Here is an 8734-nt window from a genome sequence, read left to right on the forward strand (position 1 = left end):
TTTGAGTTTAATTTGATTACAATAATTTATGAATATTTAATAATATGAACACATTTATTTTTTTTACTCTTAATTTTAATTTAATTTTCTTCAGCCACAGATTTACAATTAATTTTAACACATTGATTTGGGGGCCTATATCGGATTGGGGCTTTGGGGGCCGATGTACAATGCACACCTTGCACACCTGGTAGTTGCGGCACTGATTATTTAGTATCTATCTACAAATACCAGGGTGGGTGATCTTAGAGTTTAACTTTAAATGTTTTTGTTTATATTTATTTGTATGTTTTAAAATAGAAAATTTTTTACAAGTTACCTATTCATTTTTCAGAATCAAAAATATTGGTTATAATATATTTTTTACATTGTGTATTCCTTTGTCAAAAAATCCACTCATGATGAATATGGTAGAAAAAGTTTTACCAAATACATTGAGGAGAATTAATTAATCATGAATTTTTCATGGTAACACTAACATCTGTGGCCAGTACTTAATTAATAATAATATTTGTAATGTATTCAGTCAAAAATAACTAATAAGTATTGTTTTAAATTCTAGATAGATATTGACTTAAACAGAATATACTATAAAAATTGAAGAAGTGTATCTAAAACGCATTAAAATATTGGACAAACGGATACATAATAATGCCAACATACCAGATTTAACCAATAGTAAGTTCTCTATAAATTATAGTATAAAATATATTATTTTGTTTAGCTGTGCTGCAATAACTTATACAATCCTAAGAGTCGTGTGTATTATATACTACTACACATTTGTGTTTTAAACATTAAGATTCAAAAATAAAATCATAGAATAATATTAAATACATAATAAATATACATTAATAGGTATAATTCCTAATACTTATATTCTTATAACAGCTGGTCTTCTCAAAATATTTCTAACATTGAGTTATTTACTAAGCACAATTTTATAGAAAAATGAAATATTAATATTATGATTTTAGAATGTTAAGTATTTAAGGGATCATTACTGCATTTTTAATTTACAGCTTATGATATATTTTCTAGGTTGATATTGATATATAAAGTGAATATACAGGCAATACCAATTTAAATTCAACTTTTGAAAAATCATTCAATATTCCGCTTTATGATTTGTCGCTAGGTAATATTTGAAAACTATTTACATATACAAATACAATGTATGGTACATTTTTTACATGCTTAAGATTTAATACTAGCTCAGTTTAATTCTCACTAAGTAAAGAAATGACAAAATCATAAATTTTTATACCTTCATGAATAAATGTAGAATGCATGTTATAATATTACAAATAAATTATTTCCAATAGGTAGGTATTATTGTACTAATATTTTGTATTATAATAATATTCCATAGTAAAAAAAAATATGGTAAATTCAATATTAAACCATTGAAATATGATTCCTATAAATTTATATACAGTATAATCTTCTTTATTAAGTACCTACCTACAAATACCAGGGTGGGTGATATTAGAGTTTAACTTTAAATGTTTTTGTTAATATTTATTTGTATACTTTAAAATAGAAGATTGTTTATATAGTGTATTCGTTCCTTTGTTAAAAAATGTACTCATAATGAATATAAAATATGGTAGAAAAGGTTTTACCAAATACATTGTGCAAGAATTAATTAATCATAAATTTGTCATTGTAACACTATCTTCTGTGGACATTGAATCTATACAATTAGATACTTAATAATAATATTAGTAATATATTCAGTATAAAATAACTAATAAGTATTGTTTTAAATTCTACATAGATATTGACTTTAACAGAATATACTATAAAATTGAAGCCTAATTAATATTATATCTAAACTAGGTCCCATACTCGATATTAGTGCTAAACTATTAATTTTTAAAATACAGCACAATCAGTGGCGCAATGAGGATTTGTTTTCGAGTGGTTACGCCAATGTATATACCTACGCCATGGTGATTATGATGTTTTGATGGTAATCATTAGGATTAAGGTCATAGAACTATAAAAGTCGGATGAGCTAAAATTGACAAATAATTAAATATGCATTCAAATCTATAAATCGTTTCACCTTATTGTTACAACACCTACCGTAGGAGACATAAAATATACCTAATAACAAAAAATTATTATGATAGGATTTTTAAACTTCAAATTAATAAATAAAATATGTTATTAATTAATGTTTATTTTTTAAATAGGTAATACTTAATTAAAATTTCGATCTACATATTATACTATGATGTGGCTAGGTATTACATACTATAGGAGTGTTATGTCAATGGGTGACATATTCACTCAAATCACCGATGTACAAAAAAACTTAAACATAACTTATATATGCTTATTATACCCTAAACTATTGTACAACGCAAATGATAAAACGATATATAATATTATACCATGGGTACCATGAAAATTTCAAGTCCTTATTGCTATATCATGCTTTTGGCTGTATGTGTTGCGATTATGCGAATCAGTCAGCCAGGACTTGTTCCCTCATATACATAATATACAGAAGATATACGCAATACGCGTACATATATCATATTAGTACATACTCGAGTATATAATATGTATATACCCAAGTATATAATGTAAATGTATTACTATTAGTATATTTAATCAATGGTATTACACAGGGTGTAACAATAAGAAGACCGGAAAAAAAAATCATGCTATTTTAACGTTTGACAAAATTTGTTAACATAATATGATTAGTAAACAATTTATGATATATACTCATGTTGGCAAATTCCCTAAAATAATATTTTGAAAATAGTTTTTTTTTCAAATTAATTAATCAAAAAAATATTGATATTTATAAAAATTCTAAAAAGATAAACTACTTGACTTAGATAAATGTTTTTTCCATCAACATTATTCATATAATCAGATTCACAAATTGACTATTTTGAATTTATCAAAAAAAATTTTGATCAAAATTTAAATATTTTTATTTTCAGTATTAAAAAATAAAAATATATTTTTTTAAATATTATATGTGTAACGCAAGTGAATATAACATAAAATAAAACATAACTGTACATTTATATATAATGAATGTGGTGTTTTTGATGTTTCGATCGTAATTCGTAGGTAAATCTTTAGATCATAGAAGTCGGATGAGCTAAAATTGACAAATATTGCAATGGATGCGCGTAAATTCCGCCACGAGAACCTTTCTTTTTGTGTAAGCTCCGCCAGTGGAAAAAAATCAAATATGTAGCAGTATACACAGTATACGATTAATATAATATACAGATGCATATTTCAATGGGCGATTGTAATTAATAAAAACATACCTACCTAATAACAAAAATTATACATACTATCAAAAATTCATAACTTCGACTAATAAAATCACAGAGGTATACCTAAAATGTAATAATGATTGGATTTTTAATTCTGAAATTAATAAATAAAATATGTATTATTAATTAATGTTTATTTTTGAAATACCTAATTACAATAGTTCGATATACATATTATATTGTATTATGATGCGAAGATTACATTGGAATGTTGTCAATGGGTGACATAATATAATTAAGTAAATTAAATTTTTTATTTATTAATTTTATTTTAATATCTAGTATCATATGAGTTCAGAGAATAATTAGAGGGAGGGAGGCTATGCGTAACTTTTGAGACTGCATGACCACTCCACTACTCCAGTATCCTTAGTCGAGCTTAAGTCTATAATCTATATCATATGTTCATTATCATATGAATTCTAAAACTTATAACAGACTAGGTATGTATAACATTAATATCCGCATACATACACAACTATGTATAATATAGGTATCTGGCTATAATTGAATAAACAACTTTTCCGTTTTAAATGCTAAAAACGAAATAATATATTAAAAATAATGCCATTATGTTATAAAATAATAACATCTTGGCCCATAGTTACGAGATTTGTTTATTTAAATTTAAGTTTTAAAATTAATTATGTACACGACCACAACAGGCGCCCGATCGAACCCATACCGGACGAATTTGTAAAGAAACGCTGGTTGAATTAGATAGAATATCGGGGAATGTCCAAGAACTGGAGTGGCGCCTAACTGGAATGGCGCCCATATAATATAATGAGACATACTGCACCGAGGACAAAGAGAGGACTAGCGGCGGACTGTCGGACCTGGACGCCACGAGGCCGATCCCGAAGGAATGTGGTCGGCCTCCTCTGCGGTGACTGGGCCACGTTCTCGTTGGGTCGCGACGACGGCTTATAGAGTATTGGTGTATTACAACGTAATATGCGGCCGATCAGCTGGCAGCGGAGGAAGAGGAGGATGCGAGCTGGACGGTAGAGATGGATAAGAAAACCATGGCGTGTAGCGGCGGCACTTGGAGCAGCCGCAGAAGAGGATCGGGATCAGTGAGGACGAGTTTGGAGATCAGCCGCCGCCAGAGGACCACCGAAAACATAATGTCATGGAAATGCTGCCCGCGTCCGGGAAACCGGCCGCCCATGAGCGAGGACGGTGTTCGTTCTGCTGACTAATGCCATAGTCGCGCATGCCACGGAAAAAAATAATAAAAAATAACCACATAGAGTGTATGTTGCTACGTGTCTACTGTGTGATTATTATTGTGCACTTAAGAGGACAGCATACAAACTTAGATAATAGCCGATTCTCAGACATATATATTGATAAAATAATAATACTAATTAACAAACATGCCCGATTAACCAATAGCAACCAATATATAATACACTATTATTATTTTTATATTATTTTTTTTATATATATATAACCAATAGCAACCATTTATAAGCAAATATTTCTACCGTAAATTATCAAACTCGCTGTTTGAGCACTTCTATTATTTTTTTCTGGACAACCCTTATCACTTAGGGGTATGAAAAATAGATGTTAGCCGATTGTCATAAAAAATTTCATAAAAATCGGTCAAGCCGTTTCGGAGGAGTATCGAGACTAACACTGTGACACGAGAATTTTATATATAAGGTATATAATATTATATAAATTAATGTTTGTGTGTAGATTAAACCTCTGGGAAGAAGACAGACTTATTTAGTAATGGTTAAATTTGGTTTTTTTTTATTCATCTGATATTAGTTGTTATGTTAGGTTAGGATTTTGTATTAATTGATTATATTAATCCACCATAGGTGGAATACGACAAACTTGGTAGAACTTTGATACTTAAGAGTTAAATCATACACCTACGTGCAAACAGCACTCGTCCTCGAAGACTATAATATTATTATTATAATTTGATCCCTAGCCACCGTATATAATAATAATAATTAAAGTCGTCCGTCACTCACCCGACGTGTGCTCTATGATTTCCGTCGTCAAAGTCGCGAGTAGTCTTCGTAGTGCAACGCTGCACCAGTCATACCGCCAGTGGTACCTCTGGTACAGCTAGCCAGTGTCGTTGTCGCGTCGTCGTCGCTCTCGGACCGACGCAGCCGTGGCTCGCCACGCCTCCAGAGGGTTTCCGGACGTCCGCGATCCCGTGGCCCTTATTATTGGCCATATTAGTGTATTAAATGCCGGGCTTACATTAAGCTGACGAAACAGCAACTTTCTGTCTTGCGACAATTCGGCGTTAAATCGGAGACAAAATAGAAATATTTCCTCGACCCAATGTTCGTGTTTCTGGAGACATTCCTGTGTCCGCCCAAAAGCGGTAAATATCAATCAATGGGTTTCTGTTTTCAGAACCATAAGTTTATTTAGTGTAAACGGGTGTTGCGATATCCGACAAATAGTAATTTTTTATATATAATTTTTTCCAGAAAAAGTTGCATTTAAAAATATCATTGTTGGTATGAAATATTATAATATACTCGTAGGTACTTAACACTTTCAAGTACCCACGAATAATATTAGATTTTGAGTGGAACGTAAGAATGTATTGGTTTTCCAAATATGTCGGTCAGCAACATTTTTGAGATCAGCATCTTAACTGATAAAAAAGTGAACATAGTTGGTACTTTTGAGAGGTCAAAATTTAAAATTCCAAGTAGTATTAGAAAGCATCCAGAAAAACTACCGACAAGTTACGAAAAACTGCTAAATATGGGATTTTAATTTCTAACGCTTTGTTTATCACCATAGCAACGAATAAACAATAATAATATTATAAGGACTACGCTAAGCACTCAGAATTATTTTTCATATACAACGGTTTATAATAATAAACTATTATATTCAAATATAACACATACATTACAACTACTCTACAGCAGAGTGTAAAAAAATATTTGTGGATACTTGAAACTTTTAAAGTATATCATAATTTATACACACAATAACATTTTCAAACTCAATGTCTTCGTCAGTAATTAATCCAACCAACAGTATTACTAATAGTAGAAGAAATTGACATATACTTAATTATAATTTCTGTTCTTCAAATGAGATCATTCATTATTTTTGAATTATTTAGTAGATCATTTTTTGGAAAATGTTAATATTGGTACCTAATTTATATTACAAACGTTCTTAAAAAAGTTGTAAAAACATTTTGAATGGATGTTTTATTGGATCTAGTGTTTTATGTTCCACTAGAAAATTTTGACAAATTGTAAATGTTGATGGATTATTATTAACTAATAAATACAGTAAATTTAAAATCATCATTGGCTCCATATCTTCCAACCTCATTATTGTGGATAATATGATCTCTGAACACAATAATAATGAAGTCAATAACTACTTGTTTGATTTTTGATTTTGATATGTTACTCATAGCTCCTATAACAGTGTTTACAAAATATACTAACGGCCTATATTTTAAAAATTGTTACTATACGGAAAAACAACAAGTCCCCTACTAGCGTGATTTTCTTTTTTAATTTGTATAGTTATTTTTATTTAGTCTGCATTGAACATTCACATGTAGGTATGTTATTGCAGCGTACATCATTAACAGTTAGGTCTTGAATAAATATGTCAAAATTCCTGACTATGATTTAATGATGTATGCTCTAGTAAATAAATTAATACTTTTTTACACCACTGATATTATTTAAAAAAAAAAGTTTAACCAAATAACCTATGTGCCGTGTACACATAGATAAAAATATAATTTTACTATATGGCTGTGAATTTATTGACAAATAAAATGCTTTATTTTAGATTCTGAGCAAAGCGATGAATGTATTGTTTGTATTGTTTTTACAATGATTTTCTTTTTTAAATTTTATTTTATTTTTTTATTTCTTATTTTTATGTCTGCCATCTTCGTTTGGGGCAATAAAACTGCTTTGATATTCTTTAACAAGATTTTGTTAGATTTGAAAATAAATCTAGTTGTTGCATTGGAAAGGTTATTCCCAATAGTTTTCAAAAGTGCAGGGAAAAACAAAATTAAAATTAAGAAAAAACGTTAATTTTTAGCCAATATCAATTTTGGTAAGGACATAATATACATGCAATTTTTACTGAATGTTTAGATTAGCATTTTTCTATACATATTTTGACTTGTTTGGAGCTCCTTAGGGACAAATTAAGTTTCCGATATTTTTTGTTTTTTTTTCTATGAATATCATAATAAATTTATTCGTTGCGTCAGTCTATCTAAGATTTTAAAATGCAATACAAGATTCCGTCTAAGGTTATAAACAAATAATTATAAAAACTTGAAAATTATATCATATGTTTATTTTATAAATTACATGAAAACATTTTCAAAATGTATTGACTCGTTTTCGATTTTTTTACGGACATTTTCAATTTTCAATTTTTTTAGTTTTTTTTCCTATAAATTTCAATAAAATTTTATTTGTTGGGTCATAAAGAATGAAAATGTAATGCAAATATATATTGTTATAACAGCAGTTAAAAATACATTTGCACTAATTTGGTCAGAACAAATGTTCAGGTAGTAATATTAAGCAAACATTGAGCTTTGAGTGAAAAACATAAACAATTACAGAATACTCATTACTTATAATAACTATGTACATAAATACATTTGGTTTATTTTATATTTCTATTATAATATTATTATCCAGAAAATAATAATATTGAAAAATCGACAATTCGATCAACATTAGGTAATTCGTCGTCATTTTATTATCAGATTTTTTGTCAGTTGTGCATAATATTATAATATAAAAAATATTGTTGGAGGAAAAATACAATGTTAATATATTTTATATTTTTATAAGAATTCTTTTTAATATATTCTAGTTATGTGCATTCAATTAGTTCAAGTATATTAATATTGATATATTTTGTACTTACTACTAAACCATGTGTATACTGCTACAGACTGTACTCTATACATATATTTTTTAATTCTGTTGTGGGATATGAAACTATCTCCTGCTAGTAAAATTTTAAAATATGTGTAGGGTACCTAGTACTGAGCAATTTAGGTAGGTATGTAAGTGAATTATAGAGAGTATAATATACATACGAATATACAATATATTTAGTGTTTGAAAATGTAATGAAATTTAAAAAAAATGAAATATTTCAGTATTTTAATAAATTTTGTTTTATTTTTAAATAAAATATATGTATATTATATACCTACTGAATTCTTACATTAGAATTTAGAACACTGAAACAATGTGTTAAAATAAAAATAAATTGTTTTTTTTTATGTTAAAAAAATGTCAATGTTTCATATTGAATATTTCATCCTTCAAACACTATAGGTATATTGCTATTATATGACATGGTGTCATTGCACGGGACGAATCGCCACGATGAATTATATTTTATTATTTATT

The 8734-nt window shown here is 28.2% G+C and overlaps 1 protein-coding gene and 1 long non-coding RNA gene across 3 annotated transcripts in view; one reads left to right on the top strand and one right to left on the bottom strand.

Moving 5' to 3' along the window:
• LOC103307712 overlaps window positions 1-8734 on the bottom strand; it is a 300213-nt gene that overhangs the window by 53487 nt on the left and 237992 nt on the right. The gene's annotated exons all lie outside the window — the stretch shown is intronic.
• Window positions 530-8734, top strand: part of LOC115034270 — a 12639-nt gene continuing 4434 nt past the window's right edge. The window contains exons 1-2 of one of the 2 annotated variants that reach the window (XR_003839625.1): window positions 530-678; window positions 1042-1138. The gene's annotated coding sequence lies outside the window, so the exon portion shown is untranslated. The remainder of the gene's footprint in view (window positions 679-1041; window positions 1139-8734) is intronic. The other variant, XM_029490606.1, reaches the window with a different exon arrangement.

This window comes from Acyrthosiphon pisum, chromosome A2, assembly GCF_005508785.2.
Source record: "Acyrthosiphon pisum isolate AL4f chromosome A2, pea_aphid_22Mar2018_4r6ur, whole genome shotgun sequence".
Taxonomy (NCBI): Eukaryota; Metazoa; Arthropoda; class Insecta; order Hemiptera; family Aphididae; genus Acyrthosiphon; species Acyrthosiphon pisum.